The sequence below is a fragment of the Phoenix dactylifera genome, chromosome 1 (assembly GCF_051530095.1).
Source record: "Phoenix dactylifera cultivar Ajwa chromosome 1, Ajwa_hap1_PhDact_Kaust_v1.1, whole genome shotgun sequence".
In the NCBI taxonomy this organism is placed as follows: domain Eukaryota; kingdom Viridiplantae; phylum Streptophyta; class Magnoliopsida; order Arecales; family Arecaceae; genus Phoenix; species Phoenix dactylifera.
This window is the reverse complement of record NC_143190.1, coordinates 10,641,888-10,653,122: the sequence shown is the minus strand read 5'-3', so window position 1 is coordinate 10,653,122 and position 11,235 is coordinate 10,641,888. Positions and strand designations below refer to the sequence as shown.

General features: G+C 39.2%; 1 pseudogene; it reads left to right on the top strand.

Moving 5' to 3' along the window:
• Positions 1-3,899: 3,899 nt before the first annotated feature.
• Positions 3,900-4,691, top strand: LOC120104124 (secreted RxLR effector protein 161 pseudogene; annotated as a pseudogene).
• Positions 4,692-11,235: the final 6,544 nt, after the last annotated feature.

Genomic DNA, 11,235 nt, shown 5'->3' with positions numbered 1-11,235 from the left:
ATGGTTATGATTTTGTCACATCACTATCATTTTATGATTGAAATTTGTTGGGCATAAAGACTATCCTTATTTTCTCATTAAGAGAATATTTTGAAATTGAAGTGGGTGGTAGTCACCAAAGTGGCACACTCACTGATATTTATCTGATTTTCTCAGCAACAACATAAAAAAAAGGGGTAGCATTGCATTTTGCCAAATCATTGAATGCAATATCTTGCCCGAAGGTATTATTGTGTATGATGATTTGGAAAAATGACATAAAGTGATTAATGGTATTGCATTAGCCTAGAATCATTCTTCTGCCCAAAGGTGACGGTGTTACGAAAGCTTATGTGATTTTGTTAATTAGCTTCATGATATGTCTTAAGAGTACCTTATAGCGTGTTGTATTGTTAGCCCAAAGACGACTCTACAATGATGCACCGAGGCTCTTACTGTAATTAAACTATATGTTTTTCAAGTTGATTACGGACTATCTAATTAATAGCCCAAGTTGATTAGATAGATATATTATCATCCATTGATTGCATGCATCATTTTTGGATGATATTAAATAAAATATGTTGTTTCCACAATTTTGAATGCCTCTTCCCTTTTCAAGCCAATTGTCTGCTATTGAAATCTTGACTGGAAATAATTATGTGAGATGCAAACGAGACATAGAAATAGCACTGGGTCTATTGGGTTTAGATTTTGCTTTAGAGGAGCAACACCGAGCTACGACCTCTCTGATGCACTAGTAATTTCAGCACCTCTTCACAATCTACAGATCCTCTCAAGTCATGAGCTAGGCTTTGGGTTCAATTTTGATAGTCAAGTAATGGTTTAAGTTTTATGTAGGCAAATAGATAGATCCCAAGCTCATCTACTAGATCTTATTGGGGAATCCTGAAGGTGTCGATAAGCATTAGGCTTTTCTAGGCAGAAGTTAATGAGGGTTTTCAAGTTTAAAAATAAATAAATAAAAAAAAACAAATGATGATAGGTTTTTCGGAATCAAACAACAGTTGTACTGACATGGAAAACAAACCGCTCGCTGATCATAGATCCATACTTAGCAGCAATGAATGGAGTGATGTGAGCAACAGACCAACTTGCTAATCAAAAATCTGCACTTAGTAAACTGGTCACGGTTAGTAAGCTGAGGGCTCTATAAGAGCTGAGTATTGAGACAGCATGTTTATAGACAATTAAGAGATTGAATTGAGCATCGGAAAGGGCCTATAGGGGCTGCTTCAAGAGCAGACCAAGCTAGTATAATCAAATCTGAGCTAAGTCGGACTAGAAACCCTTATTCAGGCTGATGGCTACTTTTGATAGTTGAGGCTATATGACTTGAAGCAGATTTAGGCTGGTTGGGTGCAGAAAAAGGGAAAAGAATAGAAAATATTCTGAGAAGGGGAGGAAGAAAGAAGACTTTCTCCAGACTTCCCATCTTGGTCAAGCCTTTTACTGAAACAATAAAGCCCCTAAGTTGGTTCAAACTTGAAATTAATTTTTAAGGAATCAAAACATTAGAGAAAGTAATATGTGACCTTTTCATAACCAATACAAAGGTCAACTCATCGCAACATTTTTGTCAAGAGTCATCCAACATCTTAATATGTCCTGAAATCATGGCAGACTCCATGAGGACTACTACAGCTAATTGATATGTCCTAAATATGTGGCGGACTCCATAAGTCCTACTACAGTTTATTGGCATGCCCTATCTCTTTTGGCAACCATGATATTCAATATGAACCTGCTAGCATGGTCGCTTTATGGTCCAATTTTATGATATAGTCATCTGCAATAAGGCCTGTACTACACCTACTATTAACGGCAAAATGTAATTTCCCCAATTGCTTGGAACGAAAGATCTGGTCATCGAACCTCTGTTGGTTTTGATGCAACTGACATATTTTAAGCCATCAATAAACATCCATTTTCTGTGGTGTGGCATAAGCATTTAGGGCACATTTCAAAGAAGCGAATGGAGAGATTGATGAAAGCTAAGATTATGCCCTCTCTGATTTTTTTTTTTTTGGATTTTGACACTTGAATAGATTGCATAAGGAAAAAGTTGATCAAAAAAAAAAAAATACAAGAAAGGGATCTACTAGAAGCGATTGTCTTTTGGATCTTATTCACTCCGATATTAGTAGACCGTTACCTTCTACTATATGGGGGAACAAATATTTCATAACTTTCATTGATGATTTCTCGCGTTATGGTTATGTTTACTTAATTAATGATAAATCCCTCGCTCTTAAAAAAATTCAAGATATTTAAAATAGAAGTTGAAAAATAATGTGGGAAAAGTATTAAAGTTGTAAGATCTGACCATGGTGGTGAATACTATGATTAGTATGGCGAGTCCGATCAGAACATGGGTGATTTTGCGAGATTTTTACAAGAATGTGGGATAGTTCCTCAATACACAATGCGAGGAACATCTAAGCAAAATGGTTTTTCTAAAAGACGTAATCGGACTCTGAAGGATATGGTCAGGAGTATGATGAGTAGAATAAAATTTGTCAGAATTCTTATGGGGTGAAACATTGAAATCTGCCATGTGCATTCTGAACAGGGTTCCTAGTAAAGCTGTTGAGAAAACTTCTTTTGAATTGTGGACAGGTCGTAAACCCAATTTAGCCCATTTTAAAGTTTGGGGCTGCCCAGCTGAGGTTAGAATTTATAATCCTTATGAAAAGAAATTAGACCCCAAATCCACACCTGATTTTTTCATTGGGTATCCAGATAGATCAAAAGGCTATAAGTTCTATTGTCTTAATCGTGGCACCATAATTGTTGAGTCCATTATGGGGAAATTTTTGGAGAATGATGTTGGTAATAGTAAGAGCTCTATGTTAAATAAATTTTTTGCTGAACCGGATCAAGTTGTTGTTTCGATTCCCGTTGTACAAGAAAAAGTTATTTCTTAGCCAATTACAACAGTTAATGAATAACCTGAGCATCAAGAAGAACTTCACGTTCCTCCTCCAACACCAGTATAGTCATTTTCTGAACCACAAGTTAGGAGATCACAAAGGGAAAGAAGGTCTGCCTTGCCTAATGACTATATTGTCTACTTACTGGAGAGTTATTTTAATATTGGGCATAATATTGATCTTGTTTCTTTTAATGAAGCATTAACTAGACCTGACTCAGATAAATGGCTGAATGCCATGGAAGATGAAATGCTTTCTATGAAGAGAAATAGAGTTTGGAAACTTGTTGAACTTCCACCACATGTTAAGGCCATAGGTTGTAAATGGGTTTACAAATCCAAGTTAGACTCAAAAAGGGATGTTGAACGACAAAAGGCTAGACTGGTTGCCAAAGGGTTCACTCAACGAGAGGGCATTGACTATAATGAGACTTTTTCGCCATTTTCATCCAAAGATTTCTTTAGAATTATCATGGCACTTGTAGCACACTAAAATTTGGTGCTTTATCAAATGGATGTTAAGATAGCATTTTTAAATGGAGATCTCTATGAAGAAGTTTACGTGAGGCAACCTGAAGATTTTGTCGTAGAGGAAAGAAAAATTTGGTGTGTAAGTTGAACAAATCCATACACGGGCTCAAGCAAGCATCCCGATAATAGTATTTGAAATTTGATGAAGTTGTGCTTCTCTTGGTTTTGTTGAAAATATAGTGGACCAATGCATTTATCTCAAGATCAGTGGGAGAAAATTCATTTTTTCTTGTTTTGTATGTGGATGATATTTTACTTGTCAGTAGTGACTTAGGGTTACTTCATGAGACAAGCAAATATCATCTCCTAATTTTGAAATGAAAGATCTTGGGGAAGCTTCTTTTGTATTGAAAATTGAGATACAGCATGATAGAGGCCATGGTTTGTTTGGTTTTCACAGAAGACATACATCCGACGCATCTTAGAGAGGTTCAACATGCAAAACTGTGCACCCGGTGATGTACCGATAGTAAAAGAGGATAAGTTTAGCAAAGCCCAGTGTCCAAGAAATGAACTTGAAAGAGAATCTTTGAAGAACATACGCTATGCAAGTACTGTAGGGAGCTTGATGTATGCTCAAGTTTGCACTAGACCTGACATAGCCTATGCAGTAAGCGTCCTTAGTAGATTTCAATCGAATCCAGGACAAGAGCATTGGAAAGCAGCTAAGAAAGTTATGAGATATTTGAAAAAGACTGAAGGTTATATGCTTACCTTTCAGCGTATAGATCATCTTGAGGTGGTAGGCTACTCAGATTCTGATTTTGCAGGATGTCAAGATGATCTGAAGTCAACTTCAGGTTATATTTTTATGATGGCTGGTGGTGCTATTTCTTGGAAAAATATTAAGCAAACTCTAGTGGCTTCTTCTACCATGCAGGTTGAATTTGTGGCATGTTATGGAGCTACAGTCCAAACCATTTGGTTTAGAAATTTTATTTCAGGACTGAAAGTTGTTGATTCTATCTTGAGACCAATTACCATCTATTGTGATAATAGTGTAGCGGTGTCCTTTTTAAAGAATAACAAGTGTTCTGGTAGCTCTAAGCATATAGACATCAAGTACTTGGTGGTCAGAGATAAAGTTAAAGAAGGGCAGACAAAAATAGAGCATATAAATACAAAAGCAATGATTGCAAACCCATTGACTAAGAGACTCGCAACGAAAGTCTTTAAGACACATATTGCTAATATGGGCATTGTGGAAACCTTTGATGTTTTTGGTTAGTGGGAGTTATTTATGTAAAAGAACTATGTTTTGGCTTGATCCCTCTTTACAGGGTACGTAGGCAACTCATATGCTTCGGGTACAGCCTCTTCCAATTATAAAAATATTTATCTTCCTATTTATAATTCTGTATTTTGTGCACAGAAATTATAAGTATGTTTGAGCATGCATTGCACATATGTCTTTTATTATGATATCATTTTGATCTCGAGATACAATACATAAAGACATGATGTGAGTCTCTTTTGAGACATGTGGCTTCTTTTGAAGCATTTTGAGGACCGATATGAATTAGCACACCTTTGATCACATTTTGGTGCTAAGTTCATACTATATACTACCACATTGGTTGGAGGATGGGGATCCATGTCGATAAGAATATTAGTATTTGTAGCTGTGGAGTGGTCTTACATCGATTAAATGGTGTAACGACTTCCATGCTCAATGTTGATGTTCTTGTTAGACCGGATCATGTATCCAAGGTTATTATCATTTGAGCTATATGTGTGGCCACTTTTGTAGTCTAACCCGAGAGTCGTTTTCAAAATAAAGTTTTTAAATTAATATGACAATCCGTGTTCGCCCAAGTGGGAGAATGTTAGAATAATTTTAAAATATGGGCTTACACTGATTGCGTATTTTTGTTTTATAAAACGGGTTAGACATATGGCTCAGAATGGTACTATGGTTAAGCCCAATATGATGTGTGATCATTTTGTTTTATGGGCTTTGGTGCGCCTTGGATGTATAGGATTGAGTCCTATTTATTGTGGTACTTTTGGTATGTAGACCAGAAAACCTAATTAGGATTTTGGAGCCTTTAATGGGAAGGCCCCTCTATGTTTCTTATATATAGGCTAGGTCCCCCTTTCCTCTCCATGTGGTTGATAGCTTGCCCCATTGACGGTTATCTTTTGTGAGGAGCAAGGAAGGGAAGATCCAGCCGCTATTATTACAGGTGATTGAAGATCGTATTCAATATGTCTTTCGCAGGTATATCTCTCAAATCTTGAATACGCTATTTATTGTGATTCTAATCTTAGCATGTTATTATTTTTATATTTAACAAGATTCTACAACATATATGTAAATTTTGTATGTAAAATGCTCATACAAAGCATTAATTCACGGGTGCAATGCATAGTTGACCATTAGATATATGTGCTGCCGTGTATATATACCTTCATAGATACTTCTAGCCGAAGGTGATGACTGCATGAATATATATATATTCCTGTTTCACATGATAAAACTTGCATGTGGATGAATCATCACTACAAGAAAAGGAAGTTTTGGCGACGCTTTTCACTTGTATGTGGATGAATCATCACTACAAGAAAAGGAAGTTTTGGCGCCGCTTTTTAAGGTCTTTACCGATGCTTATAAGCGTCGGTATAAATCTTCCCAACGCTTTCCAAAGCGTCGCCAAAACGTCGGTTATGTAAGAGTGGAAAAAATATTTGCCGACACTTTTCAAAAGCGTCGCTAAAGGGTTTTTAGCGACGCTTTTTAAGGATGCTTTTAAGCGTCGCTGTCATGCAATTAGCAGCATTTTAAAGCGTCGGCTTTTAACTGTATTTTTTAGTTAGCGACGCTTTAAAGCGTCGTTATAACTATTTTTTTGAAAAAAAATTATTTAAAAAGATTTTTCCTTTTAGCAAGTTTTAGAGGTCAGACGTGAAGGGGATCTCTGCCGAATCGCTATTCAGCAACGATAAGAGAGATACGTTGATGTAGAGATTAAGCAACTGGAGTTGTAAATAGTTTGAAACGAAGGGGGAAAAAAACGGAGGAAACAAAAGCTTACAGAATAGAACATAGAGCAAGGGAATGAACCTAGAAGTGTTCATCCGGATGACAAGCTTCTCGTACTCATCCAAATAGGCACATTCCATCTCCTCTCCCTTCAACACCTCGAACGCTATTTTTCTCTGAAAAAATGAAACTTCCTACTCTGTCCTTTTGAACACTCCTTCCTCCCGCTTCGTCCGCCCCTTTCTTCCGCTCAAAGGCCCTCGCTCTTCCCTCTCGCTAAGAGAGGTGAAGCCTCTCTGTGGGTGATGTCTGGATTTCCACCCTTGATGCGTTGGATTTCATCCCTAAGATAACCAAAAAAAATAAAATAAAATAAAATAAAACTTCTTAGCATCAATAACTAAGAGAGATGGAGGAGGAAATCGAACTTGAGACTTCTACTTCCTTGATAAATCTGTTGTATGACAATAGAACTCTGCCTCTTCTTTGAAGCTGCACCGACAGAAGAAAAACAACCAAAAACACTAGTTAATCTTTTGGTTAACAAAAAAAGCCACGAAGAGAAGCCAGGAAAAGAGGAGGGGAGCCGAAGATGAGGCCGCTTTCCATGGGGCTAGCCCACCAACCGCCGCCTGGTGTGATGGAGAGAGAGGAAGAGTAGTAGAGGCAGAGGAGGTTAGAAATGGAGAGGGAAGAGGGGGATTAGAGGAAGAGGAGGACTTGGTCGGAGAAGGAGATGGCTTCTTGAATCTGGAGATCGAGAAAGAGCAACGAAGAGAGGAGGGGAGGGGGGGTGCGGCGGCTGGAGAGGTTAGGGATCGCTTTTGAAAGCGAGCGACAGAGAGAGAAGGGGAGGGGGTTAGGGATTTGTAAGGAAGAATGGGCCTCCGATGACGCTTTGTAAAGCGTCGTTCGGGGAAAGGGGGGGTGGGCAGGATGCGGGTTTTTTTTTTTATGGGGGGGGGGGGGGGGGGGGAATTTGGCCTCTCACGATGCTTATGAAAGCGTCGTCATTTCAAAGATGGCTACCGACGACGTTTTGAAAAGCGTCGGTCTTTTTTTATTCTTCAACGACGCTTTTTAGCATCGTCTATTGCCGATGCTATTTTAAACCGTCGATAAATTTTGGCGCTAGACTAAACATTGCCGACGCGTGTGAAAAGTGTTGGCAAACAAGCGTCAGTAACACTAACTTTTCTTGTAGTGCATGTAAGTTAGCATTTATATATAAATGTATACGTTGGTCTATTTTCTTTTGCTGATAAATTAGGCTATGTACAAATTGTATGTATAACCTTGGTTGGATTAGTTAATGTTTATAGGTGGATTCTAGTTTTATAAAACATGGGTCCATAGTTTTATTCTGAAAAGACAATGGTTACAAGGCAGACTCTACTCAGGTGAAAAGTGAGAGAAATCAACTTCCATTTACAATCAAGCAAGCTGTTTATTTTTTTATATTCACTTTTCATTTTCTATATGTATGTACATATACACGTACATACAAACGTAGATACATGCATGTCTCTCATGTGGAGGGTGACCAACCAGATGAGCCAAGAAAGCTAGAATTGGCTAACCAAGCTTGTGAATTGGGGATAGGCCTCAAATTTTGCAGTTGTAAAACAATGTCACACAACCTTTTTTTCCTATTAACTGAGGCTGCAGAGAATTACAACCCAAAAAAGGGATACGGTCCTATTAACCTTTTTATCTATCCAAGCTTCGGCTTCTTGAGGACTAGTAGTGCCTTTAAAGGCCGAAAGAGCCATTTTCTTGAATTTTGTAATAGTCCTTCTATGCTGTAAGGAATCAATATCTTGCTGGACTGATTGCTGAGGCTGCTACCTCTGTTCACGTACCAACCCAACAACCTCTTCGATCAGTTTGAGCACCTGGGTTTGGTTTCCAACGACAATTTCTGGAGTCATTATTGATTGACCGAGGATTGGCTGATTCGCCATTGGTTGACCAGCCCCTCTTTCTTGGTGAATTTCGAAGGCCTCATTTTGGGGCCTCGAGCTTTGCGATGCCTCGGCCGCTTAGTTAGTAGGAACTCTTCCCCAAGAGCACCCAACCATCTGTCTCAGACTATGGGCACGGCGGGGCAGCATTTTGATTTAGTGAAAATAGGCAAATGTCATAAGATCATCCAAATCATGGTATGCCGAACTGGCCCGTACCGGCCGATACGAACTGGAACGGCCAGCTACCGGTACGCCGGAGCCGTGGAAACCAGTACATGCTGGTTCTGTGCCGGAAATGAAGAAGACGAAGAGAAAAAGAGAGAGCACGGGGAAGTGAGGGGGGAGACCATCCGTAGCTGCCATCGAAGAGCCACGAAGGGGCGTCGGAGGCTAGTGGGGGGCGACGGAACCCGACAGGGGCGCGGTAGAGGCCAAGGCCGTGGCCGCGTCCCCCGTTTCGAAAATAGGGGATGCGGCTGCGGCCTTTTAATTTGGGGGTTTTAAGTGAAGTCGGTATATCGGTTGCCGACTTTACTTAAAATCTCCAAATTAAAAACCGCGGTCGCGTCCTCTGTTTCTTTCGAAACAGGGGACGCGGCCACTGCCTCGGCCTCCGCCACGCCCCTGCGGGTTCTCCTGCCCCCCACCGGCCTCCGCCGCCCCTCTACGGCTCTCCGATGGCGGCCATAGGTGGTCTCCCTCCCTTTCCTTTCCGTGCTCTCTCTCGTTCTCTTTTTCTTCTTTGGCTCCGGTGGGGAAGAGCTTTCCGGTTCGTATCGCCCGATTTCGGTACGAACCGAAATCGTACCGGTCTTGTAGGCAACCGGTACACCTACCAGACCCAGTACGACAGACCTTGATCCAAATAGTTAAATAAAAAAATTATTAGCAAAAACAAATAATATTATCCCCTTGTCTAAATCCTACCCATCTCTCAACCTTTCCAACGGATCCTAGAATTTCTAAAACCTAGGCTCTGATACCACTAAATCTGTCATGCCTTGAACTCGAAGTGCGATAGATGTCGCACGCCCGCACGGCGGGCCGTACAGGCGTGCACTGCAACTGATCATATGAAAGCTATTACAGATGCTTAAAATTTACTTAAACATTTATATACATTCAAAATAATTTTATAAAGTTTCAAAGTAGCGTATGTCAATATAATTCAAGTATTTCAGCTAGTCTAACCAAAATTTTGATTTAAGCAAAATCTTTCAAAAATCTATCGCACTCTCCAATCCTGTGCAATTAGGCCTCTAGATCTGAAAAATAGACAAAATAGGATAATGAGCTACACTAGCTCAGTAAGCAACATAATACCTCAGAGTGGGGTCAAAATATATTAGATAATTAATCAAAACATAAAATAATGATTAAAAAATAAATCACAGATAATATGTATTTGTTTTCTTTGAAATTTGTTAAGTATTTTCATAAAAATCCTGATACCATAATCCAACACAAACAGGCTATGACCATGTAACCCAGTGACATGGGTTGCACAAGGTACCAAATATTACTATTATTAATCACTGATGGTACGGTGTCCAAATACCATTATTGTTAATCACCGGTGGTACGGTGTCTAAATACCACTATTATTAATTACCGATGATACGGTGTCCAAATATCACTATTCTAATCACCGGTGGTACGGTGTCGAAACCAGTTTCTCACAGATACAAGTCGACAGGGCAATGAATAATCTCCATTAGCTGGGCTAGAACAGATCAAGGTAATGCTGAAAATACATACATATCAAATCCACACACTTCGATCCACTTGAGTAATTGCACTTTTCTTCTTCTTCTTTAGACCAGACAAATATATCCTCCTGTTCACTTCAGCCTGGATTTATGCATGGCGCTTGCATGTGGTCTAGTGCTGTTGAGGAAATGGAAGCGCCAAAACAAAATTAGGTAGATTTCCAACAAGGGCAAGGACAACTGCAACACTCAGCACGCAAAATGGACTTCGATGGGCCCGTTGAGGAGAAGGTGCTAGAGATGGAGATCTCGAACAACAGTTAAATGTTTGATCTTGAGCTCATGGAGTCTGCAGTGATGCCTTTCGGGGTATTTTGTGGTGGCTTCTCGATTGAGCGATTGCAGTGGAATTGTTAGATCTTCTCTCTGTTCTACATTTTTTTTCTTTCAATTTTAGTTGCAAAACCTGTAGCATGAGGCAGTTGGGACCAGAACTGGCAATTGGAGAGATGATCAGGAAGTGCATTCCAATTGTGTAACATTTTTTCCAGGTTGCCTAATGTTGATTATAAATGCTCACAAGTAGTGTTTTTCATGGTCTTCAATTCTGCATTCACATATTCTTCCATCCTGTGCATTGGTATTAACCAAAGCTGAACTGGTCACTTTTATTTCTTGTTTGTGTTATCCGCCTGAATGTGCGTGCAAATCGTTCCAAAATTCTTCAGGTAAACGATATATTTTGCATGTTTACATTCATGGTGTAAAAGTGGAACTGTCTCCTGGTATTGTCTCATAGCGTGCCGGCTAAGATGGAATAAATTGCTTCTAAAGAAAATTATGAAACAACATGATTTGTGCATAATTTGTGGCTTTGGTTACAAACTACTTGTAGTATAAAAATTTTCTAATGAACTTGATAGAAACTGATTTTGTTTTCTTCCCAAAGGTATATTTTCTAAAACGATGTGCTTGTGTGATCTATATCAGAAAAGCTTCGCAACTCTGTGTGATTTATAAAACTTCTTGTCGCATAGTTTTTTTTTTTTTTTGATTGAAGAGGGAGGCTACATAAGGTAGAATTCAGTAGAATTCCAAGATTATTCTTTTTTC